Below are 27,500 nucleotides of genomic sequence, written 5' to 3'. Positions count from 1 at the left end.
GAAGGGAAGGAAGGGAGGGGACAGGACAGGCCAGGCAGGTACATAGGCGTGAGGGAACCTGCTGCAGGAGGTTACATCCTTGACCCTCGTCGCCTCTCCCGGATCCTCTCTGTCCCCAGGCGTTATTGACCGTTCGTGTGTGTGTGTGTGTGTGTGTGTGTGTGTGTGTGTGTGTGTGTGTGTGTGTGTGTGTGTGTGTGTGTGTGTGAGTCCGGTTTTGGAATGTGCTTAAACATCCTGAATACTTCTCCTTCATACATTTGCATTGATGTGTGTGTGTGTGTGTGTGTGTGTGTGTGTGTGTGTGTGTGTGTGTGTGTGTGTGTGCCTGTGCAAGCGCGTAGGTATGGCGACACATCATTCTAGTAAGTCCACAACGTTTCGATCAGAAAAAAAAAAAAAAACAGAAAAAAAATCCCACCGATACGAACAATAGACTGAGGAAGGAAAAAGTAACATAAAGAAAAGCAGTAAAGATGTCGAACACAATAGAAATATTCATAGAAAACTTGTGTGTGTGACGGATAAAGCTTGGAAATGGAGGAGACATATAGTGTGTGTGTGTGTGTGTGTGTGTGTGTGTGTGTGTGTGTGTGTGTGTATGTGTGTGTGTGGGTGGGCGAATGGATAGTTATAGTAGTAGTAGTGGCGCTGTTGGTTGTGGTAATAGGAGCGGCAGTGGTGGTGGTTGTTGGTGGTGGTGGTGGTGGTGGTGGTGGTGGTGGCGGTGCTTGTAGGAATATATATTATCAGCACCACCAATGAGAAAATGATGCAAATACAAGCAACACCCTTTAGGCAAACGTCACCCTATCAACACACACACCCTTGATGCTCCATGGATGAGTCGTCCTTCGCCTGTCATTACTCTCCCGCACTTGCTTATCTTCCCCTCGTTAGCCGTATATGAGAGATTTCCCTTCGTTTCCTATGCATCTAAAATTCCGTCTCATCCTTTTACAGGTAAGATTATGCTACCTGAGTTTCTGGATCGTGTGTTACTATTATTGTTTTTACTCTCATTTGTTTTTCCCTTTTGAGATTTTTTGGCTGTTTTTTCTTTCTTCGCATCTAAAGTTGCTTTATGATGAAACTTGTTTACTTTTGCTTCTAAATTGTCTTTTTCTTTTGTTTGACTTTTATTGATTCCTGTTTGTTTATATGTTTATTTATTCTTATGATTTGTTTTCACTTTTCTGGTTATATTTTCATTATTATTATTACAAAAGAAGGTAGTTCTCTATTCATATTTAAATATACTCTTATGTACAGGTGAGATGAGTTTACCTGTGCAATTGATTCGTGTATGAATATTATTTTTGCACTATTATTATACTTATTACGTGTTACAGAAGACACATTTCCTTTCCCATGTAACTAAAAATATTCCTCTCTCTTCACAGGTGAGGCGAGGTTACCTGTGTTACAAGGATGAGAACGAGTAGCACAGGTGAGTACGCTTATTATTATATTGTTTAGTGCGTGCAGCTATTGAGACTCTCTACGTGGCGCCAGTAACAGATAATCTTCACTCTCTTCATTACTTCTGTTATTGATATATCTAGAGATAGAAGCTGATAACACGTTTCAAATAAGAAGATACAGGCGTAATATTTTTGCTAATGAGGTTACCTGTTATTTACCTGCGTTTAAGTCGTATATACATCACTTGTTTGGTTTTATGACCGTTGTGTAATGTTTTTTTTTCTTTTATCGTTTCATCTGTTTTATTATGCTTTCGTTTTCTTCATTAACATCACTACATTTACGTGCCATATCTATTCTCACTTGCTGTGTTGTTATAGTTTCACTTAACCTCGCTTTGTTTCTTTCTCATTATATATATTTTGTTTTCATGTTCAGTCAGACCACTTCCTAAACCACGTAATTATTTTCTTCCTCCCCTTGTCTAATTTTTCTTCTTCATAAACCACTAACTCCCCCTCTCGCCCCACCTGCGCCGCCTTCTTCTGCCCTCCATCATAATCATCATCATTATTATCATCATTATCACGAAGCAACAACACGAGCTTATCTTTAAGGCTGTTTATCTGTGTATTTTTCCTTCTCGTCGCTGCACTCTCTTTCCTCTTCGGGGGTATAACGTTAACACCCTCATAGCGTAGCGTAAGTTTCGCGGTTGACGTGTGCATTAAACTTACGAGACTGGGCTTAGATTTCTGTGTCAGCTTGGTTAGGTTACGTTATGTTTGCTTATGTTTTGTTACGAGTATACCGCCTTGCTTACCCTTACTGATAGTGGTAGTAGTGGTGGGAAGAGGAGGAGTAGGAGGAAGAGGAGGAGTAATAATAAGAAGAGAAGGAAGTAATGATGGTGGGGGGGTAGAACAAGGACGATGTAAAAGAAGATAAAAGAGGAAGAGTAGGAGGACGACGATTAGAAAGTGACAGAGGAGGAGGAGGAAGAAAAGAAGAAGAAGAAGAAAAAAGAAGAAGCAGGAAAACTGAAAGAAAATACAGAAAGACTCGAATGAAATCAAAGATCAAGAGAAGGAAAGATAGAAGAAGGAAGATGGGAAGAGGAGGAGGAGGAGAAAGAGGAGGAGAAGCAGAACGTGGTGGCTGTAAGCAAAAAAGAGAGAAAAAAAAAGGAGGAGGAGGAGGGGGAGGACGCGGACACAGAATGAAAAAAAAAAAGAAAGAAAAAAAAAACAGGACGAGAAGAAGGAGGAAGAGGAAGAGGGGGAGGGGGAGGATGCACAAAACGCGCTTGACAAATGTTCACTAATCGATAAGGTTTCATGAGCATCGGAGCGTCCCGTTGACTCTGCTTGATGTCTGCGCATACGTTAGCATACTGCGTGGGGAGAGGGCATAAGTGGGGGGGGGGGTGGCTGCGTGGAGAGAGAGGAGGAGGGAGGGACAAATGCGTGGGGAGAGACAAGGAAGGAGAAATGAATGCGTAGGGAGAAAGAGTGTGGGGTGAAGAAGGGTGACTGGGGAGAGGATGGGGAGTGTAGGAGTGAAGGAGGTTATGCCAAGGGGGAGGAAGAGGAAATATGATAGTCGGGGAGAAATGGGAAGACAGCACAAATGATAGGAAAGGACTTGGGAGAAATGGCAGCGGAAATAGAAGATGGGAAAGAAGTGATAGGTAGAAGAAAAAAGAAGGAGAGATTAGAAGAAAGAAAGAATGAGGTATGGAAGGGGAATATTAAGATGGGGAAGAGGAGGGGAAGGATGTCACTGGGAAAAGAAGCGATTGATAAATGGTTGGAGACAATGGTAAGGAAATAGAGAAGAGATAAAGAGGAATAGAATATGAAAAAAAGAGATTCTAGAAGAGAAGAAATAGGAATGGAAGAGAAGAATAGAGAAAAAGAGCCTTGGAATGGTAATTTTATTTAGAGGGAAAGCAGGAATGGGAAGAAAAGAGAAAAGAATACAAGAAATAAAAGAAAAAAAAATCAGTCCTGTTTCCTGACCTTCCTTGTATACTTTTTAGTTATTCTCTTCCCAGTGTGTGTGTGTGTGCGTACGTATGTGTGTGTGTGTGTGTGTGTGTGTGTGTGTGTGTGTGTGTGTGTGTGCTGCATAATTGCATACATATCTCGTGCATTCTCATTGACAAACAGAACAGGTACTACATTACTTACTGTTGCATTTATCTTTCTGTTTGATTATCTCTATATATTAATATTCCGTGCTGCTCCTCCTTTCGTAATGAACTCAAGGGAAATTATAGACGAGAGGAACAAGGATTTTCTTCATATAACTACTGTGATCTCCTCCTCCTCCTCCTCCTCCTCGTAGTCCTCCTCCTTTCCCAGTGGACTCAGAATTAACTTACTGCCAGAGAAAGGAACAGGAAAAGAGACTCCAAGGGATTATACAAAGGTTGAGAGAGAGAGAGAGAGAGAGAGAGAGAGAGAGAGAGAGAGAGAGAGAGAGAGAGAGAGAGAGAGAGAGAGAGAGAGAGAGAGAGAGAGAGAATTTGACACCTTTATGTTTTTCCGTTTTTGGTAAGGAAATCCGAGACCTCCTCCTCCTCCTCCTCCTCCTCCTCCTCCTCCTCCTCCTCCTCCTCCTCCTCCTCCTCCTGCTCCTCCTCCTCCTCCTTGGTCCTGTGTTGAAGGAAAACCTAGTCACGAGTCACCGTGTCCGCGTCGTGTCCCGAAGAAAACGGAAAGCGAAGATGACTTTTCCTGCCGGACATAAAAATATTTTCCACGGGGAGCAATTACCGTGGAAAATGGAGAGGAGGGAGAGGAAAAAATGGCCATATTTGGTCAGAAGCTTTTACGCAACTTGGTGGAAAAAGAAACATATGACTTTTGATGTTATGTTCCCTTTATTTCAGTATTTTTTGTCGTGTTTTGCTTTTCATTACCTGCAGGTGAGGTGAGAAAGGTGTGTTTCTTTATTGCCTCTAATGGCTGTTGTGAATTGTTGTCATTTTTCATTTATTGTTTGCATGGCGTATACTTTTTTTTTTTTAGATTTTCTTTTTAATTTTTGTATATTTGTACTGTTGTTTTGCTTTTCATTACCTGCAGGTGAGGTGACAAAGGTGTGTTTCTTTATTGCCCCTAATACCCATTGTTCTTTGTCATTTTTTATTCATATATCGTTTGAATGACACATCCTTTATTTTCTATTTTTTTTTCTGGTCTTGCTTATTGACTGCAGGTGAGGCGACAAAGGTGTGCTTCTATATTATCTTGAACTATCATCATCTTTCATTGTCCAGCTTACCATGTACCGTTTTCATGCCATATACACCTTCCTTCCTTTATTTATTTATTTTTATTTTTTTCCTGGATTCTGGAGTATCTTTCTTTCTTTCTTTCTTTTTTTTTTTTCGAGCGGAAAGATGAAGTTTATTATTCTTTCCCTCTCTTCTAATTCTCAACCTCCGTTTTTGGTCAATTTCCCATATAACGTCTTAATATTACATACCCTTAATTTCTCACAGTTTCCCTGGGGTTTCACTGTTAATTACCAGCAGGTGGCAAAGATCCGTTTCCTTATCCTCCTCTCTGCGGTGGGTCCCATGTCTTATAGTACAGTATGGGCGCGTCTCGTAAAGCAGAAAGTAATGGGTTTTAACTCCGGCAGGTTTAGTTTTAATGTTCAAGGAGCGGCAGAGGTGATGGTTCCTCAAGCCCTCTCCGAATGTCAGGTGTAATTTGTACCTTGATTTACGCACACCTGAAGACGCACCTGAGATGGAGCTTTTAAATGCTCAAGAGGATTTAACAAGCTTGCAAAACGAGCCTGGGAGGAAAATAAATAGATGTTCACGTTTATGTTTTTATTTTGTTTTGCGCTTGAAATGTTGTGGTCTGTGAATGTCTGGCTTGTTATCTGATAAATACGAGGTAAGTGTTCGCATTCAGGGTGATATTGGCTGTGATGTGTGTGTGTGTGTGTGTGTGTGTGTGTGTGTGTGTGTGTGTGTGTGTGTGTGTGTGTGTGTGTGTGTGGTATTTGCTTGTGTTCTGCATGCAAGGCAAATTATACTCCACACACACACACACACACACACACGGAAACGTACAAATGTTGTATATTAGTGGCATATATTTCATCATGTAAATTGAATGTCTGAGTCTCTCCCTGTGTGTGTGTGTGTGTGTGTGTGTGTGTGTGTGTGTGTGTGTGTGTGTGTGTGTGTGTGTGTGTGTGTTTGTTTACCTACCTACCTATTTATTTATTCTTTTATCTATATATCTACCTCTCTATCTACCTCTCTATCTATCTATCTATCTATCTATCTATCTATCTATCAACCAATCATCCAAGTCTATGTGTGAAAACCTTTAAACAAACATACTTAAAACTCACCAAAGTATTTTAAGAAACAAGAAACTTCACCCCGATTAACCCAAGCAAGGCCCGGGGCTGGGGGAAGGGAGGGGGAGAGTGGAGAGAGACGGGCGAGGGGCATGAGTGTTTGGGGAGTGTTGGGGGCTGGGTCACGTTCGCTTGTATTGCGCCACTAATTGCTACCTGCCACTTGCAATTACCTGTCCCACTCATCACTCCAGCGGTGGCACTCGTCTGCTGTTGTCAGGAACCTGTTTACGTCTTGCCGGCTGGGGACGTGGGTGGGAAGGGAGGGAGGATGCTTCGTAGGGCAGATTTTGCGATAAATAATGTTAAATGTTGGTAAAAGTGCCCTAAAATCGCTATCAGGTCGTGAAAAGTTGAGGGAGAATGATTTTTTTCTTACAGACAACGCAGTATAGTAATAATGATGCACTGAAATCGTTATCTAAGCATGAAAAGTTAAAGGGGAATAAGATTATCGCGTCAGGCAACCTCAGAGAAGTAGTGAACACTCCTTGAAATCATCATTAAGCTTCAAAGTCTAAGCGAAGGCGAGATTGTTGTGATGCATCATCCAAAGTAATAATGATGATAATGCTCTTAATGTCTAGGCATATAAAGCTTATGAAGAATTAGATTTTGTGGTTGATAGTGGAAAATAGTGCTGATAAGATGCTGAATTATTTAATCATCAAAATTAAGAGAAAATTTAGGAAAGCTGAAACACCTGGAAAGTTATGCGTAGGAAAGAAAGAAACGACTGATGATGCTTAACGAAGAGTGTTAATCTTCAATTCACTTCGTTTGTCGGGCGGTAAATAATCAAATATGATAATGACAAACAACAAAATCACTTCATAAGCATTATATAATTCAAGCGAGAATAAGAAGAAAACACGAACATGAATCTAAAGACAGTCGTAGGAAGACAAAAAAAAAACAAAAAAGACAGAGCACGATTAAGCAAGAAAAAAAAATTAACCTTGCATTTAACTATCTATTCATCACTCATATATTAATTAATTCAGCGTACACTTGACATTAAAATAAACAAGAGAATCAACAGGAAATGCACACACATCAAAACATAAGCATGTGAAGAAGAAGAAGAAGGAAAAAAAAAAAACGAAGTAACGGAACATTGAAATTCACCTTCCATTCATTTAGCACATAAAAAAATAGTAAAAAAATGAAAAAATGAAAAAAAAAAATTGAAGAGACAAGAAAAAAACAAGAGGGAAACTCAAGCGTATCCGTGGGAAAGAAGAAACAAGAGAGAGAGAAAGAGAAAGAGAGAGAGAGAGAGGGCACACATAACAATAAAACTTACCTTGCCTTCATTAAGTATGTCGAGCGGCCAGGTGGAACATGTCGTAGCGTGAGCAGCGACGCGGCGGAGCATGCACGCCCTCAGTAGGCTTGGTCAGGTAGCACAAATTGGCCGGCAGGCATGAGGGGAATCTTGTAAGAGGCAGCAGCTTCTCGTTACCCGTCGGCGTGGAGAGTCGTCCCTTCCCCAGGTGAGCGTGACACGGGCGGGGAAGTAATGATGATGAACTGAGTTACCTGAGGCTCTTACCTGGCCCCCTCTTGCACTGCTGAGGATGAGGATGCACACGAAGATGCTTTAAAAAATTTTCACCATTTCTTTTTTCTTCTTTTTTTTTTTTTTTTGTTTCTGTTTGTGTGTGCTTATGTACTTGTAGGTTTTAACTTTCATTTTTTTTATTTGTTTGTAAGATTGTAACTGTCAATATGTTTTTTTTTTCTTTGTTTACTTATGTGTGTGTTTGTGTCTTGTCTTCTTCCTTACATGCAGTTTTATTCATTTTATTTTATTCTATTTGTTTGTTTATCTATTTTTTGTTCTTGTTCTTGTATGACTTATCTTTTTAATTTTCTTTCTCTTCCTTGTTATCTCTTCTTTTCTCTCTCTACTTTATATCTTCTTTAATTTTCTGCTTATTCTTCCTTCCTTTCCTTCTACTTCTTTTTATTCCACTTGCACATACATTCCCTACTTTTCTCTCTCCATTATCTCTTTTCTCTTATTATTTCTTCTGCTCTCTCTCTCTCTCTCTCTCTCTCTCTCTCTCTTCCTGGCGTGAGAAAAAAAATGATGCTAAGCGAATAAGCGAGAGGAGGAGATGGAAGAGCGGACGGAGGAGGAGGAGGAGGAGGAGGAGGAGGTAAGGAGATGTTAGGAGGTTAATGGAGAGGAAGTGTGTTGGGCTAAATAAAGTGAGCGGAGAAGGAAAACACTTAGCAGTAAAAAAAATTAAAGAGAACTCCATTTCAGGGGGAGATATGAAGAGCTTAGTGGCGGGGAATTAGGAGAAGGAGACGCTCAGGTGAGGAGTGAGCGGAGTGAGTGAAATAAACGATCTCTCCCTCCCTCCCTCCCTCTCTCTCTCTCTCTCTCTCTCTCTCTCTCTCTCTCTCTCTCTCTCTCTCTCTCTCTCTCTCTGCAATGTGATAAAAGGCGAGATTTTTTTTATCTCGAATAGCAGAGGTCAAAGTGTATGTTAATTATAAATATGAGAAATGCAAATGTATACCCGGAAACCTGAAGTGTAAATAAAATTTAATTAAAAGATCTGAATGCTTTTAGATAAGATAAGGAAAAAAAGAGAAACAAACAAAGGATACTGAACTTGAGTTAAAATTATGCAAAGGAGAGGAAATGAAATTCTATTAACAACAGAACATTGGTAATAAAATAAGGAAACATGAGAGATGAGAGAACATGAGGAAGAGGAGGAGGAAGAGGAGGAAGAAGAAGAGAAGGAGGAGGAAAGTGAGGCAAGCAAGCACTCACCTTTCTCTTCCCCTTCCTCCTCCTTCCCTCTCTCCCTCGCCCTCCCCTCTCACTCCCTCATTAGCTCTTAGACGAACACCCCCGAACAGCGCACCTTTCCCCCCGCCGTAACCACCTGGGAAAGTGTTACCCCAGCCTTAGATCACCTGCAGGAGAACATCTAACCGCACCTTCAGAATTACCCATCTCATTCTGTCTTTCCCTTTGATATCTTGTCTTTCCTCGCATTGAATTTATTGTTAACATTTAAGACAATGCTATCTCACTTCATTACGGTTCAGGAGACTGTGTTATTTTTTTTTACGTGTGTGTGTATATGCGTGTGTGCGTGTGTTGTTTATAGTTGCGAGGGTTTTAAGCGCTTTGTTATCTTTCGTCGCCGCTGTGATGTGTTTGTTCGTTAATCTTCCCCCGTGTCGCTGCGAGAGTTGCGTTGCGTTAATATTACAGATGGATGAGGACTCGTTGTGCTCGTGTCTTAACTCTGTGCTCGCGGTTTTCACGTAATGGCTAATGTGCCTCGTGCTGTGTTTGGTTCGTGTGTGTGTGTGTGTGTGTGTGTGTGTGTGTGTGTGTGTGTGTGTGTGTGTGTGTGTGTGTGTGTGTGTGTGTGTGTGTGTGTGTGTGTTATGTTCATGTACCTCTCCGTGCTATCAATTTTATTAGGTTATTATCGTTATACGTAAGATGATTTATCGCTTAACATAATGAATACAACGTTATTATTGTTTTTTTTTTCTTTTCTTGTATACTCTGATATATCATTACTTCCTTCTCTTACGTATAGTCAGGTGTTTGCTTTTGTATCTCTTTTCTTTCAGTTCTAACTAATTATTAACCTTTTTAAGTCTTCATAAATAGCTACAGAACTTTCGGATTTGCTGAATACGTACACTGTAATTCATCATCACATACATGCACGTTTCCAGAAGTATACTCACATGCCCACACGCCCATGTGCAGGCAGGAATGTGTGGGTGGGAGGGTACAAGTCGTGCATTTACATGTGTACATTACTGAGTATGTGGATGTGAATGCATTAGTGTGCGTGTGCGTGTGTGTGTGTGAGCTACAGCGTCCCTACCGCGTTAATATCTGCTGAAGCGTGAAGCTGGCGGGGCCTCGCTATAACACGCCTCATTTCGGACCTGGCAGCGCGGGTCGTAAAGGCGGCGAGGAAGGGCTCAGGTGGGCAAGCAATTACGTCGAGTGGATAACCCCCTATAGCATCACAGTGGAGCCCTTCACTCCACCCCCGCGGGCCTTATGTGCCTCCCCTTGCTCCCTCCCACTGGCCCTCCTCACCGCCTCACCCCCTCGCCTCGCCTCGTGGACGTGTATCAAGGGATCAAGCGGGGCTGCAGGCAGTGCTTGAGTAAGTGTGTAGTTTTCATGCATGTAGTTAGCGTGTCCTCTGGTGGAGTGGAGTGCGTATCTTCTTAGGTTCTCTCTCTCTCTCTCTCTCTCTCTCTCTCTCTCTCTCTCTCTCTCTCTCTCTCTCTCTCTCTCTCTCTCTTCCTCGGTTTTTCCAATATTTTTTTGTCTCGATTTCATATTTTTCTCTATTTTTCCTTACCTCTTTTTTCTGTTTTTTTTTTCAAACTTTTATGTCTGTTAGGAATGTCCTTTCGGTTTTGCTTTGCTTTCTTTTTTCTTTCATCTTCCGTTAACTTTGCATTTTTTTTTCATTATTTTTCCTTGTTTTTTTTTTTTTTTCTTATGAATATTCTAGTGTGGCTTCCCTTCCTTACAGCCGTGTATTCGTGTAACCTTCAGCCATTCAATATCGCCACTGATGTATTTTCATGTCACTTTACCAATAAGACTTGAAGTTTTCCTAATGAACCTTCTGCCACGGTAAAACTGATATAAAAGTGATATATTCCTTAAGATAAACGAGGAAATGTTCTCAGATCATAATGTTCTCTAAATCCATAATATTTTCTCGTAGGTAAACTTAATATCTTGTGACAGTTTTACAAAAAGTCATTAAGCTTCTCTAATAAGCTTTCTGTTTCGGCAAGATAAACAAGGAAAATCAAATATTCCCTGGAAACAATGTGTACTTACTTACTACTTCACGTTTCCTCACAGGTGAGTTAATGAGAATCACAGCTAATATTTCCAAGGTCACTAGAATAAGAAAACTTTATATATTCCCAAACAAACAATATTTATTTACTATCACCTCATATTCCCCCACAGGTTAGTCGCTAAGTTAATGGGAATGACAGGTGATATTTCCAAGGTCACTTGAATAAGAAACCTCATATATCGTTAAAAACAAACAACATATATTTAGTACCACCTCATATCCCCCACAGGTTAGTTGCTCAGTTAATGGGAATAAATAATATTTCGAAGATAACTTAAATAAGAAAACCTCACACAAACACAATATACATTCACCCTTACCTGATATTCTCCCTCAGGTAAATTAATGGGAATCGCAGGTAATATTTCTAAAGGACTCTAAAGGATGCGTGCAATTCATTACTACAGGGCCTAAAATGTTCCCGCGTCCAGTGCAGTCGTCGCGCAGTCGTCCATTGTGCGTCTGTGGAATTAACGAGCGTCTGTTGTTTATTGCATTATTTATTGCCTCTCCTCGCTAGCTGAGGTACGCCACGCCGTCATCGTCGCCGCCGCCGCCTCTCTTAATGTCCCAGTCTCGGATTAATGCCTTGTAGGACTCCATTTTTCTTTCTTCCTTTTATCTCTCTTCCTTCCTTTGTTCTTATGCTCTTATGTTCTTTTGTCTCTAACTTATTATTTGTAGATGTAACCGGGGATTCTGTTTTATTATTTTTTTTTATAGTCTCTCTCTCTCTCTCTCTCTCTCTCTCTCTCTCTCTCTCTCTCTCTCTCTCTCTCTCTCTCTCTCTCTATCTCTCTCTCTCTCTCTCTCTCTCTCTCTCGCTCTCGCTCTCGTCGTTCAAAGTGCAAGGTGTGTGTTGTTGTATTGTTTGTGCTGTAGTGCCTGTGTTGTGTTTGTGTCCAGTCGTGTTGTGTTGTCTCGTCTCCTCCAGGTTTCTTTTGTGACCTTGATGTTGCATTCCTGGTCTGGCAACTGTGTTTTTTTTCTTTTTTTACTTTCATATCATTAGTTTTTTTCATTCAATTATTTTTTTTTCATGTTTCTTGCTTGTTGGTAACTTTTTTTTCTTAACGTAGTGATTTTTTTTTATTAGGTTTCTCAGTAGGTATTTATTTTCTTGGTTTTGTAATGTATCTGTCTCTAATCCTATCTATTAAGAATTTCTTGTTCATATTGTTGTTATTTTTTTTGTGAGTCTGCTTCTTTTCATTAGTGATTTTCTATCCGCATTTTCTTCTTTCGTTCATTCGTTTTGTAGCGTTCAAATCTCCATCTTCGTAGAGGCAGTCGGAGAGCAGCACGGGGAGGAGCAGCAGGCCCTGAGGAACATCACGCAGCACGCAGCACCCTTTGTGTTCATGCAAACCAGTTCACTTAGCGCGGTGTTGTGAACAGCGGCCGCGCGGGTAATACTTTGCTTGCCTTCCTGTGAACCCGAATATTTGAGTCACACACTCGTAATAATGCCTGGCTTGGCCGGTAGTTTTAGCACGTAGTAATTTCTATTCCATTTTGCGAACTGTGAAAGTCGATAGCGGCCGTGGAAGTTTTCGTTGCTTTATTTTCTCTTTTGTATTACCGAGGATGATGGCGGAGATAAGGAGGCGCTAGTAAAGTGTCTGCTTTTACTGCAAACTCTGAAGACTAATTCTTGCAAACCTCCAGTACAGACTTTAAGGTACGAAAGTTTACTAAGGTTTACTATTTCAGGTAAACTTTCGCCCTTTTTTTCCACCATTCCCTTCGTTGGCAAAAAATCCTGCACCTCCTTCGTTACTCGTATGAATAGCGCTGATCGCCCTTCCCTCCTTCGTGCCATTGCTATTAAGGCGTCCAGTGCGCGGGTTCAGACTCCCTCACTCCCTCGCCAGCCGGAATAAAGCGGCGGCGAGCAGAGGAATCTCCACGCACGACCCTGCAATCCCTCTCGAGGCCAGAGACAACAGCGCCCTGCCACCTGACCCGCGCGCCTGCCTGGTCACTCCCCTGAGAATCAATTGGCCTGGTGGGTTTATCTATCCATCTTCATTGTGTTTTAATAGATCCCGATTAAGACCCGCCAATGCTGCACGCTCCTCCAGACTGCATTAACTCACTCCTTTTATGTTTTGGCCTTGCGTGTGCGAATGAGACGTGGCGGGGAATGGACGCAGCGATGACGACTGGACTTTTAAGGGAGACTGACGCCACCCCAGGCAGAGTACCGCGTCATATTGCATCCAGTATCATCCGGCGCCATCCTAAAAGCATTCCAAGTCATCTTTGTCCATGGCTCGTTTCTATTCGTGGAAGATGAGTTTGCTTTTGAGGGAGTATGTGCGCTATTCCAAGCGTTATATAATATCCGGTACCCTTTTATGAGCAATCCAGTAGCGTTTGAAGAGCCCAGTGTGGCGTAGAAGTTCCTAGTTGCAGTGAAGTATAGAAGAGACAGGGTAGATTTTTAGGAGAATCTGTGCGGCGTTTCAAACAGAGTACGACCTCAAATAGCATCCAGTACTCTTCTAAAATCACTCCAGTAGCATCTGAAACGCCAAGTGTCACATATATCTCGTTCCTTCATCTATACTCTGTCATTGCGGGGTATAGACGAAAGAATTATTTAAATTTTATATGAGTATGTGAGGCGTTTCAAACATAACATATTAAACACTACCCAATACGCTATATAAGTTATCAATACCATACCAAGAGGAGTTTCAAGCACAACACCACGTCTAACACCACCCAGTACCCTATGTAAGTTACCAATACCATACCAAGAGGTCTTTCAAGCATAACACCACGTCTAACACTACCCAATACACTCTCCAATACCTTTCCGAGACTGCAGTGTGACATATGCCGTGTTCTCAGTCGTGGGAAGAGTCCGTGGGCCACGTTTTGAGTTATGCTTGCGAGGAACCGGTTCATGGCGGCGTCTCGGAGGTGCGGGCAGGAGGCGGGGCCCTCGTGCATCATGACCTTGACTGCCTGAACCAACGCCAGCTTAACCTCCAGGGCGAGAGGCGCCGTAAGTCTTCCCCGTCAGGAGCTACGAAGGACACATTTATTTTGCGTTTTATTGGCGCTTTGTTCGTGTGGTTTTCAATTTTCGTTCGTGTTTCTTTTCTCTCTCGTGTGTTTCCTTTGTGCTTGTGTGTGTTTGTGTGTTTGTATTCCTGCTTTAGTGTTTAGTTATGTTTTTTTTGTTATTCCTTATCTTTTTATCTCTGTTTGTTTTCTCTGTCACACATGTAAGGTGTCGCTTCATCGTTTTATCTCTCCTCTCTTGTTTTCAGTTTTTATATCCCTCCCTTTTCACTCCGTATCTGTGTCACGGTCTCTCTCTCTCTCTCTCTCTCTCTCTCTCTCTCTCTCTCTCTCTCTCTCTCTCTCTCTCTCTCTCTCTCTCTCTCTCTCTCTCTCTCTCCTCTATCCTTCTCCTTCTCCTACTACTACAATAACAGCAACAACAACAACAACAACAACAACAACAACAACAACTACTACTACTTCTACTACTACTACTACTACTACTACTACTACTACTACTACTACTACTACTACTACTACTACTACTACTACTACTACTAAACACGTTGAAATTCCTTTTAGTTTTCCATTACCTACACTTTACAGATTACTTTTTCTCGTAGCATCGAATTCTCCTCCGCGACACAACATTTAGCGCTAAAATAAAGGCAATATTTTCGGTAGAGTAAATTTTATAGCCTCCCGCGAGCGATAAATTTCTCAAAGGTACGAAAAAAAACATTAATTCGTGAACTATAAATTATCGTCACGTTACGGAGTCGATTTCATATAAAACATATTACCAATAGACCTTATCTTCCTGTGTGTGTGTGTGTGTGTGTGTGTGTGTGTGTGTGTGTGTGTGTGTGTATTTATCCACTATCCTGGTGAAGTGGATGAGTTTTTACCCGCTTCTCCTTCACGTCACGCTTCGAACCCCGGTCAAGCAACCCCTGAACCAAAAAGCCAGTAACCTCCACCTTTTAACCCGGAGTTTATTGAGTGCGATCTAAACCTACACAAAAAATCAATTAACATTTCCTATGGGGTGTTTCCCTTCCCACACCTGTCACCACCACCACTTCCTTACACCTGCCCTCACCTTCACCACTAAGGCCACACCTGTCATTACCTGAGACATAGGCACCGTATCTTTAATTCCACACCTGTCAGCACACCTGTCTGCCTCCAACACGACTGCCCCGCCCTCACACCTCCCTAGCTACTCAGCCTTGGTCTCTCTCTCTCTCTCTCTCTCTCTCTCTCTCTCTCTCTCTCTCTCTCTCTCTCTCTCTCTCTCTCTCTCTCTCTCTCTCTCTCTCTCTGGAATGTGTCACTGAAGTATTTTATTTTGTACTAAAGTGAAAGAATTTTGGAGGAAAACTTAGGAAAATTTGGGATAGGAAAACTACTACTACTACTACTACTACTACTACTACTACTTTACCAGTGATAATTATAAGTATTCAGCTCAGATCCTGTATCAAAGGGGACAATAAAAAAAACGAGAAATGAAGGAAATGAAGAGGAGGAGGAAAAGAGGAAGAAGAGGAGGAAGAAAGGAGTCAGACAACCAGTTCCTGAATGCATGAAATTGAAGGAACTCTCTCGATGCCTTCCTTCACCTCTTGGACGTCATAACTCTGAAATATTAATGGTTCCTCCTCTACGCTTGATTTAAATGACGGAGATATGTACGTCGCCGCCCACTGACCCGTTCACGTCTCCTCGTCGTGGGAGGTTGGGCTAGAACGTGAATTTGGGCTAGTTGGTCAAGAATATTGGGCGGTTTTCTGACATTGGACTAAAAATTTGGTCTTATACGTTAATTTCGGTTAGTCGATCAGGAAATATTGTTCGGTTTTGTCACACTGGGGTAAAAAATTTAAAGAATTGGACGTGAATTTTGTGTAGTTTATAACGAAATATTGGGCGGTTTTTTCACATTAGCTAGAAAATCAGTAAAAAGTTAAACGTGAATTTAAACAAACTGATCACAAAACTTTGGGCTATTTTCTCATATTGGGCTAGAAAATCAACAAAAGAAGCTGGTGAGTCAAGAAATTTTCAACGGTAAAGGTCACGAGGCAGGTGGTAAAAAGTAACGGCGACCCGGAAGGCTTGTTGTGACCTCTAGCCCGCCCCTGGGTCACGCCGGCCACACGACAGGCCACTCTCCTCCCTCGGATCCCATTTGGTTCTGTTATCAAACCTGGAATTTGAGGTAATGCAAGGATGTGGTGGATTGAATTGATAGGTACTGATAGGAGGTGGAATTCAGATTTAATTTAGAGTAGGATGGAGTGAAGGATGTGTTGTGGGAGAAGGACTATATTCTGAAACACTGCGCCTCGCCTCCACTACATGCAAACGACTCTATTTGGAGTTACATGTTTTTTTTATGGTTCTAGTGACAGATCATCAATATTTCTTACTATTAACAGGATGGATACTCTTGTGAACGGCTTGTGGACTGTGGCCTTTGAAAATTGCCATGGTGAGAATATTGGGTTAAAATATAAAATGAGACTCTCCTTATTTTCTTGTTTCCTTATGTATGATGCAAAGTGTAGTTGTGAAAGGTGTTATGCCAGAGTAGGATGTAGTGTGAAGTAGGAATGAAGGGCGAAAGAGTAGGATTTAGCAGTAGGATGTGCAATGTAGGGTACCAGTATGAAGGAGTGAAGGATGTCTGCAGGAGTCCTTCAGTGTAAAGATCCTGTTGTTGTTGTTATTGTTTCTATCACCTTTTCATTGTTCTTTCTTTGATACGTAAACTATTTCTTGTCTTATATACTAAGCACTGACATTTCCCTCTTCCTTTTTTGTTTTTTTTTTACTTTTTTTCTTCTCTAACCCTTTTATTTCCTCCTTCCTATTCTCCTTAACCACTTTTCATTTTCCTTTTCTCCTTTCCCTCTTCATTAACTCTACTCTCTCCTCGTTCTTCATATCTTCCTTTCTTTTCCTTTACCCTCACCCTTCCTCCTCCTCCTCCTCCTCTTCTTCTGGTGTATTATCTCTTAATGTCAATAATTTATGTTTTGATGAAAATAAACGCGAGAAGAAAAGCTGATGAATGGCCGGGAGGGAGGAAGCGTACAAGAGAGAGAGAGAGAGAGAGAGAGAGAGAGAGAGAGAGAGAGAGAGAGAGAGAGAGAGAGAGAGAGAGAGAGAGAGAGAGAGAGAGAGAGAGAGAGAGAGAGAGAGAGAGAGAGAGAGAGAGAGAACAAACAGCCAATTCCAGAGTATTCTCACGAGTAATACATATTTATTTTCAAAACGGACTGAGAACAGATTGCTTAGGGGGAAAAAGTATAAGGAAGAGGAGAAGGAGGAGGAGGAGGAAGAGGAGGAGGAGGAAGAGGAGGAGGAGGAGGAACACCAAGTCGTGACCTAACGTAGTTGAAACTGTGTGTAGAATAAAGTGAAAATCTTAATATTTGGTTGTGTTGGCTTTTTTTGTCTTGCCTCGAGCACCTAGCATCGCCTTCCTTCCTCCCTTCCTTCCTTCCTTTCTCCCTTCCTTCCTGCCCTTCCTGCCTTTCTCCTCCATTCCCTCCCTTTCTTCTTTCCCTTACTCTCTTCTTTCCTTCCTTTCTTCACCATTCCCTCCCGTCATTTCTCCTTCATTTCTTTCCATCTTCTTGTCTCCCTCTCTGTCTGTGTATGTGTGTGTGTCTGTCTCTCTCCCTCTCTCTCTCTCTCCTGGCGCCCCAAGATCGTCACCTGTTTTTTGCCAGCTGTCGACAGCGTTATGGGCTCACAGCGATTGGTGGCGTGTTGATTTTCACTCATGTTTTTTACCGCTGACCCGCTGAGCCTGACCTTAGAGGAGGCACGATTTATGGAGGCCGGTGCAAGACGTGACGAGGCGAGGTTGAAGTTGTGGCTGCGTTATGTTTTTGCGGAAGCGAGCGAGCCTGGGAAACGCTCGTCTGGGAGGCTGCTGTGCTGTCTGTTTCCCCCAGCCAGTGCTCGTAAGTGAGGGTGGTGGTGCTGCGACTGGCTGGAATGATACCGTAAGAAATGGTAACGACTGAGGCACAGAGACAGAGAGAAGGAGAGGGAGAGAAATTGAGCAAGATCGGCATTATTATTTTTTTTATGTCTGTGTAGTTCGTGTTTTACTTTGGCATGAATCAGTGTGAGAAAAGCAGAAGGAGGAGGAGGAGGAGGAGGAGGAGGAGGAGGAGGAGGAGGAGGAGGAGGAGGAGGAGGAGTGTGAACAAGAGTGACACGGAAAAGTCTGAGGTAGGCCGGGAAGACAAGCCCTGTAGGAGAGGCAGCGTGGGCGTCGTGCTAGGCCGTGGGCAAGGGGCAGATACCTGGGCGCCTAATTGGAGGAGTAGGAAGTGTTCATCTGTTATGCAAATGAGCCAAGACACTTAACTTTACTGGGAGGGAGAGAGAAGTAGGACAGCTTCATATTTCTCAAGGTGTAATTAAAGGTACTCGTGAGTTTACACAAGCATCCCCTCAACTCGTGACGCTCAGCTGGCTTATGAACTCACGGGTTTCGTTTTCTTCGTGACGCGGAAATCAATCGAACTGTAGCGTGACGGTGATGCTGTGACGGACGGTCGGGCAGAGGCTCGCGTGGGCTGCGTGGGAAACAAGCACCGCCCCTGAGGCACCCAAGGCGAGGGAGGGAAGGCCGGGTAAGTAAAGATAGGACCCCGTGGCATGGGGGAGAGAGAGAGAGAGAGAGAGAGAGGGGGAGAGAGATGCCGGACCTTGCTTGATGCCACGTATGCAGATAGGCTTAATTTAATAAGGCTACAGATAGGATAAAGTACATTAACTCCACGCCGGGTGGGAATATATTAAGTGTGCGTGTGATGCGTTCACTGCGAGGCGAAACGTGCACCTCACATTACGAGTAGTACAGAACCAGCCGGGAGAAGGAGAGAGTGGGAGGGAGGGACGAGGAGGCAGGGAAGAGATAGAAAAGCCCAGGAAAGTAGCCGGGAAGTGATGAATGTGGCGTCCGAGGGAAAGACTGAGTGAAAATGTCAGAGGTAAGAGTTGGAGTCCAGCTGGCGGCAGGCTCCCACGGTCGGGGTGGGCGTGGGGATGTGGGTCGGGGGTCATGCCACGCCCTCACCCTGGGTACACGCACCTGCCCCTTCCCCCCACGCCCGCACGACCCGCCACCATCCACCACCGCCACCTCGGGAACGTGTTGGCTGGGAAGTGTTGGCACCGTCTCATGTATATTTTCCTCCCTTGGTCTCCCTCGCTCTCCTCACCTTGCTGCCGCCTCCTGCCTCTCCCTGCCTCCCTCTCCTCTCTCTTGCTTTCCCTTACCAAGTTGGAGAAAACAATCATTCTGCTTAACACGAGAGTAAACCAAAAGTACATAATTGTAGAGAGAGAGAGAGAGAGAGAGAGAGAGAGAGAGAGAGAGAGAGAGAGAGAGAGAGAGAGAGAGCACGGAACAGGTTTTAGCTTCCCGGCAAGGAGTCAGGACCCGATTGACATTAACTATTTTAGTGGCACTCAGTTTCCGCTCCAGGGATCTGCGTGACACGGGAGGGCCGCAGCGGGGGAGGGGGAGCCGCGGAGGACATCCGGGAGGGGCAGGAAAAGGAAAGGGACGGGCACGGGAAGAGAAGAGGAAGGGAAGGAGAATGGAGAGTCACGGGAGGGAAGGGGGGTGGGTGTTAATGGGAGACTTTGGGGGGAGAGGGAGGGGCATAACATAACGCTGAAGGGGGAATAAGGGGGAATTATGGGAGGGTACAAGGGAAGGGAGGGGAAGGAGGTGACAGAGTGAAGGGAAGAGGGAAGAAGAGAATTAACGGAAGGGAGAGGCAAGGGAGGGGCATGACAGGCTGGAGGGAAGGGCAGGAAGGGAGGGCGTCGTGAGAGCAACAGGAAGGGAGAAAGGAAGTTCTGGGAAGGGCACGGGCTGGGCCGAGAAAGTGAGGTCACCTATTCTGGAGAAATTACCGAAAACATTTAATAGTTGTAGGTAGTCTGTGTTGGCAAGCATTAGTGTGGCGCCTGTGTTGTTACCAGCTTAATTACCTGTTGTGTTGGTGGTAAGAAACGTGTGTGGTGAAAAATAGACACGTTTTGGGACTTCTAATACTTGATGACGTACTTAAAGAAATACCATGCTTAGAAAATACGATTGGAAAACACATGATTAGAAAATATGCTTTATAATTTTCATACATCTTAATAGTGAAAAGGAAAAAAAAATATTGAAACGCGTGGCAATATTAGACTTAGACACAAAAATAATACAAGAAAATACCAAGGTGCATATTTCACTGCGACTTTGAGTATTAGAGAGGGAGTTTATAATTATCAGTACTGAAGCAGGTAATGAATGGGAGATAAACACTTGAAAAACATGTTAGGCCGAAAAAATTAAGCGATACTGACGAGAGAAAACGCGATTGCAATCATCACCTTAAGAAGAGAATACTGCATTCCTTCACACATCCACGCGCGAGACATCAAAACAAACAAGACAACAAGACAAATATTAATCGATACAATGAGTGGTAGACTGGGTAGATTAATTTAATTGAATACGTAGGTTGAATGCATAGAATAGATACAGTATATAAACTAAGTGTGAATGGAAAGGAAGAAAGAAGTTAACAATAAAAAAGGAAAAAGGTGGGCATGAAATAGATAAAATAGATGGATGAAATGAATAGAATAGATTGAATACGTGAAATATGACCAGACTGTAAATGAAAAGGAAGAAAAAACTAGAGAAAATAAGTAATAAGCGTAAAATTAACAGATCAAAGTACATAAAAATTAAAGGAAAAATAAAAGAATGATCAAATAAATAGACAAACGATACACCAAGAAAAAAAACAATAAAAAAAAAACAAAAAACTAAAGGAAAAGTGGCAAGCATCCGGGGGAAATTTTCATACCAGTGACAACACAACACGTACGGACATGACCTTGACATGCTGACCTAATTCGTGTCAAATCCGCTGACCTCGTGACCCGCTGCGGTGACAGGAAAGGTGAGGCAACGGGTCACTCACACTCACCACGTTATTACCAACTCACTCACAAAAAAATGAGTCAAGAAAAAAAAAATGAAAAGTGAAAATCATTTACCTCAGAATAACGAGAGGGAAAAATAAACACTCTTTTTGAAATCCATCACTGCATAGTGTGAGGCGTTTGCTCCCTCCCTCCCCCTCGTGTGCAGGTGAAAGACAGCAGGTGAAAAGGTGCCGGAAATTTAAGGTCTATTCAGATGTTGTGAGGTGCCCGGCAGGTGGTGATGGTGGTGGTGGTGTGACTGGCAGACTGACGGATGTAGGGGAAACTAAATGACTCAGAGGGAGACGCACACACAAACACACATTCACATTCCAGAAGATGAGTGTTGAGTCAATGTTGGCTTGTGTCATGACCACACTGAAGGTTTAACGCTTGCGATCTTACTTTTTCGCTTTTTTGTTATTTTAAAACGTTGCAGAAATTCGTACACTCCAAACACGTTATTTCCTCCAAAGATTTTTAAGAATGTATTAAAGAAATTTAGTGAGAATATGTCCTGTGATAAATACTGTACATCAATTTGAAAGTTAATCTATATTATGAAAAAGCACTGCGAAAAGATATTACTATTTATATGCAGCTAAATATATCAATATAGAAATACATTAAGATATAATCATTGTAGGTAATAGATGGATTTGAAAATTTCCCAATATATGATGTTCAATAAAAAAAAAAAAGTATATTTTAAAACGGATATCCATTATGTATGAAAAAGGGATTCACTATTATCTAAGCTACTAAGCAAAATAAAAAATAAATAAATAAATTCATAACGTGTATATTTTTGGTATGCAATAATTTGACTCCACAATTTATACGTACCTAAATATTTGTGTATAAACATAAATAGACGCAAAGACATATCTACTGCCTATGATAAATGACAGTGATAGATTGTGTTTAGCTTCACGCGCATATCAGTGGCCGGGGTGACGAGAGGGCGGTACCTGTCTGTCGTGAGCAAGACAAGACCAGGCGGGCACTCACGACTCACGGCCACGCTCGCACCACTCCATTGAGCAACGCGACCTCGAAAGATAGCACTAATAGCACGCCTCATAAAAACATAGAAAACTGAGCCACTTGTGCGGGAAACTGCATATGCTTTCCTCGTTTGGCTCTTACGTCTTTGCATTTAGGGATGTGATTTGTAATTCTTGGAGTGTTTTGTTTGAATGAGGAAAATTTATACATGAATTTTTTTTACTATATTATGTGAATTTCTCTCTCTCTCTCTCTCTCTCTCTCTCTCTCTCTCTCTCTCTCTCTCTCTCTCTCTCTCTCTCTCTCTCTCTCTCTCTCTCTCTCTCTCTCTCTCTCTCTCACCACAGCCAACATTTAGTCTCCTCCTCAATGAATTATGTTATGCTTTTTTTCCGGCAATAAAAAGTGCACTCTAGTGATGTTATCCATGACCTTAAGAGATTTTAATACCGCACAACTGGACTCTTATTTCACTCACCGCCGTGTTGCACAAATGAAACCTTGGTCACTTTGCATAACGCGAGACCCCGGCCGCTGCGAGGAGCCTGCTGGGAAGAGAGAAGGCAGGGAGAGACGGAGAAATCAGGGAGCATATGATTTAGAAGGAAGGGAGGAGACAAGGACCAGAGATGTAAGGGAAGGATTAAGACGTGAACAAAGGAGGAAAGAAAAGAAAGGAGATAGAGAGAGAGAAGCAGGGAGAAAGGAGATCTAGACGGAAGGGAGGAGAGAAGGAAAGGAACACAAAAGAAAAAGGAGAAAGAGACACGAAGGGGAGGGAGAAAGGAGGAATTGAGAGAAGGCAGGGCGAAGTGGGAGAGTATATGACCTGTATAGAAGAAGGAGAGGGAAAGCAGCAGAGAAGGAAAAGAACAGGAAAAGGAGAGGAAAGGGAGACACGAAGGATAGGAAAGAAAAAAAAGTAGGAGAAAGAAGAAAGACCATGAGAAGAGAGAAAAAGAGAAGAATGAGACACTGGAGAGAACATATGACAGAGATGGAAGGAGGAGATAGGAGGGAGGGAAGAAAGGAAGGGACAGGAAAGAGACAGGGAAGAAAGGAGACACGAAAGTGAAGACTGAAAGGAAAGGAGAAAATTACATAAAAAGACATCCGACATATACAAATTTAGGCTTTTTTCTTATATATTTCTCTCGTTAGACATGTTATTGTAATGGAAAGTTAACGATCATAAAGTCTGTAGTTGTTTGTTGCTCCTCCTCCTCCTCATTAACCCTTTCATTGCTGCCTGGCTTATTTTTCCTATGTCATTAACCACTTTGAGATATTTCCTCTCTACAGTCACCACCACTCATTATACCGACAAGAAATTACAAAATCCCTTCCTTTTAATCACCTTCTTTCTTGTACGTGCTTATAAAGGTTCCGTGCATTGGTTTGAGTGACGTGAATCGTTCTTATAGCAGTGAAAGGGTTAACAAGTGTCCAGCCTCCCAGAAAAAAAAATTCCTGCAGCTCACCTTGCTTCATTCCCTCAACAGTTGCATCTCATCCTTGGCAGCTCGTCTCCTCATGCTCACAGCCTCCCTCATCCATCTCCTTGTCCGTCTCATCCCCGCTATTATTCTCTTCAGCGCTTTCATTATCTCCTTTGCTCCTCACTTCCTTCTTCTCGTGGCTTTTTCTCTTCATCACCTTGCTCTCCGTTCGCCATAATCTTCTTTTTTTATGTTTTTCTCTTTTTTTTTTTGTTGAATCTACTCATTGTCTTCCTTATATGTATGTCTGAATTTCATCCTTTCATTCTTTTCCTTCGTTCTATCCATTATTTGCTTTCTTCATCAGATTCTTTTGCTTATTTAGTATTCTGTCTGTGTTTCATATTTTTTTTTTGCCTTTTTTTATTTTTACGTTGTAGTCTTTTGTAAGTATTTTTGTTTACTTATTTAATGTATGTTGTCTGATTTTTTGTAAATATCCCTTTTCTGCAATCTTTTCACAAGTATTTTTCTGCGTATGTAATGCCATTTCCTACTTCTAACTCTATTATTTACGGTGCAGTCTTTTGGTAATCCCTTAGCATCATAGACGTGCGTTTTAAGCTGGACAGTCCTTCACTTACCCAGGTGTTGCAATTGCTTGATTATCCTACCTGGCTGACCTTGCACGCCTGTCTGCCTTCTCCATCAAGCTTCTAACACCCAAGGAGACAAAGCCGCCAGGAAGCAAGCGCATCATGCATTAAATAAATAGTAATGAAGGTCTTAAAAATTGCGAAAAAGAGAAACTAAAAGACTGACTGGCGTATTCTCAAACTTTCCATGGCCTTTTCCCGGCTACTTTGAACAGGCTGTGGTGAAGGTGACTGGGGTTCCCGAGGGTGGTTTCATGTTCATCCCAGAAACTAGTTATTGTTTTTTTTTTATGGTTTAATACGTCATTAGGGTTTTCGATGGTATTCACATGATAGTTGTAGTTAAATACGTTATTGGAAAGATATTCATAACTGTTTATGAAGTTATTGTTTTTTTCAAGGTTGTTTTAGGGGTTTTAATAATAATTTAACAAGTTTTTAATGCTTTCAAGGATATGTATAATGATAGATTGACAAGCTATTGGAAAATTTAATGATTCTAATGATAGTTTAATAAGTTACTAAGACTTACAATGTTTTCATGATCCTAATAATTTAACAGAATACACATCATCAATGGAGATAAACCCTAATGGGAACTGACTAATCTGTGGCTTTTGGAAATAACGAAGTGCGAGTCCAGAGCGCTTGAAAACACCTCTCACTCACACCACAAGCATCGAGACCCGTGTTTTAAAGCCCGAGTCCCCCGCACCGTCCCCTGCTTGCTTATCAGAGGAAGATCTTCATTAGCGCAGCCTTCTGGGAGCCGCCCTTGTGATGGGTATCTCGCTTCTCCTGCAGCAGCCTGAGGGAGATGAGGCGATGATTAGATAGTTTAAGCGCTGCCTGCTAAAGGTAGGGGTGGTGGTGGTGGTGGTGGTGGTGGTGGTAGTGGAGATGGTGTGGGCGGTAGTGTTTATAGTTTTTATTATGTCTGTTTATCTTTTTCCATGTTGTCATCGCCTTATCGCGCTCGTCCCTTATATGCTTCGTTGTCATAGGCTCTCTTATCTAAATTATCATCTGTTATCGCTTATTATCGCCTTTTTTGCTGCGCCTCTTCAACATTTTATCTGCGCCATTTTTCTTAAGCGTTATCGTTTAATATATCCTTTCCTTCATCTCTCGTACTAAGTATCTGGCAGGAAATCTCACCTGAAGAGTACCTGTTTAAAAGTTGTGAAAAAAAATAGATAAATAAAAGTGTAACGCTTGAATGTATCGTGTATAACTATACTGCAAATACGTGGATTTAATATTGGAGCAGGCTTAAAAAAAAAAAAAAAAAAAAAAAAATAAAAAAAACAGGAAATCTTACGACGAAACTATCTGAAAATGATAATTAATAAAGATATATATTAAGGCAATTATTCGACTTTTTATGATAACTATAAAACACCCAATCAACCATAAAAAAAAAGAAACATAAAATCTTGCCTTGAAACCATCTTGTGAAAATTATTTATAAGGAAAACAGTCGTGACTCTTGTTATCTTATTTGCATTAATGTGATTCTGGGGACTCTTCATCACAGCCGTAAAAGATAACGATTAAAATACTAAGTGTACCACATAAACTGCTGTGAGACATTTCCTTGCCATTGTCTTAGTGAATGAAGGAGTTGTGAAGAAAAAAAAAAGTAGAAAAAAAATATGGGCGTCTGTATCTTTTTATATTGGTTCTTTCATCTTACTATAATTTTATAAGAATTTTGCGGGTAATATTTTTTTCCTTCACTCCAGAAGCATTGTGTTTAAGCGTTATTACTTATTTTCTTTGCTTCTTATCGTATTTTATGAGAGGTTCTGAGCATCGAGTCACCTTGATGAAGACACTCAGGTAACAATGCGCACCTGCTAACAATGAACATGTAGTTTTTACTTGTTTGCGATCAAAAGGACAATTCAGAGCATAGGCATCTAATTATCTGCCTAGTTACCTGTGCAGTTTACGGCTAACGATCAATTACGTGGCTACCTCTGCAGCTTAAGGAAAATTTATGGTTAAGTTTGCAGGTTTACGACATATTAAGGAGGAATTTAATAAGGTTGCTAAGTGTTTCCAAATTAAAATGTTCACCTTGCTTCTGTCTAATAAGGATACTGTTTATAGAAACCACGCCTCTGATTTGAGAGAATGTTAAAAATATGTGTTAAAAAGATCTTGCCTTAAATACTTTACAAAATACAATACCTGGATCATAAATAACAGGAACAGAAAACGGTAATAAAGAAAACGCAATCTCGTTCATATTTTTCCTCCACCGACAAACACCATTTTTTTTTCTCTCTCTCTCTCTCCCTCTGTCTTCTCCTCGACAAACTCCTCCACTTGTTTTCTCCTCCACCAGCAAACTCTCCCACTCACTCACTCAGGTAATGGAGAGAGAAAAAAAATTGGTGCACCTCGCTGGGCCAGGTGAGGACCAGCCAGGTAAGAGGTCCCTAATGATCTCACCTGTTAATTGAGACAAGAACACCTGAGTTATGGCTTTGAACGCTACTCCCCCTGACAACTAAAGATACCTGATGAACGCTGCTGCAGGAGGAGAAGGAGGAGGAGGAGGAGTAAGATAACGATGAAGTACAAGGAAGAAGGAATGATGAAGGTGAGGAATGCGAAGATAATGAGAAGAAAGGTGGAGGAAGCGAAGGAAGAAAAGAAAGAGATGGATGAAAAATGAGGATAATCAACAAGAAAGAAGGAAGACGAAACGAAAAGAGAAAAGGCGAAGGTAGATGAAGATGATTAAGAAAACAGTTAGAAAAGAAGAAAAAGACGGATGAAAATGAGGGTAATCAACAAGAAAGAGGAGAAAAAAGAGAAAAGGTGAAAGTAGATGAAAATGAGTAAGATAGCAGCAGGAGGAGAAGGAAGAGAGTTACATAAAGATAAATGGAAGTACTTAGCAAGGAAACTGTAATTTTGTGTAATGAGCGGCGAATCTACCATGTTTGATCATTTTTTCTCATTTCATATTTTTTTCCTTTCCCTTTTTTATTACCAGTGTTAATTTCCAGGCAGCGCGTTTTTGACTAGTGCAATAACCTGTCTTAAAACTATAACAAGAAAAAAAAAGAAAAAAAAAATAGATTAATGGAAACGTTCAAGGAAAATTATTAAAGATGCTATTTGATGTTAGATTATTATTTTTTTTCTTTTAGAGGAAGGAAGAGGAGTAACCTGCAAGTAATTGAGGTTAAAGGAAGTGAGTTTTCCTCATCCTTTGTCCTGTCACGGGTCCAAATTGCAGGGGATCACTGATTGAGGAAAACCAACATGAAAATAAAAAAAAAAGGAAAGAAGGAAAATAATGAAAAAAACAACAGAAAATTAAGTAAAAGAATCTAAGTAACAGTAAATAAGAAAAAAAAGGAAGGAGGAAAACTAGAGAAAAGCAAAGAGGAAATGAAGGAAAAGGAAGAATAGGAGAACAGAAGAATGAGAGAACTTATAAAGAAGGTAAGACAGGAATAAACAGGAAAAAAGACCACCGTGGAAGAAGAAAAGGAGGAAAATAAGACAAATGAGGAGCTGCAAAAAAAAGAAAATATAAAAAAATAAATAAAAACAAGCTATAAAAAAATGGAGGAAAATGGCATCGAAGAAATAAAAGAACGTAATAGGAAGAGGAGGAAGAAAAG

Source organism: Scylla paramamosain, chromosome 38 (assembly GCF_035594125.1).
Source record: "Scylla paramamosain isolate STU-SP2022 chromosome 38, ASM3559412v1, whole genome shotgun sequence".
Lineage (NCBI taxonomy): Eukaryota > Metazoa > Arthropoda > Malacostraca > Decapoda > Portunidae > Scylla > Scylla paramamosain.
The sequence above is the reverse complement of the archived record's forward strand: the minus strand, read 5'-3'. Positions refer to the sequence as shown.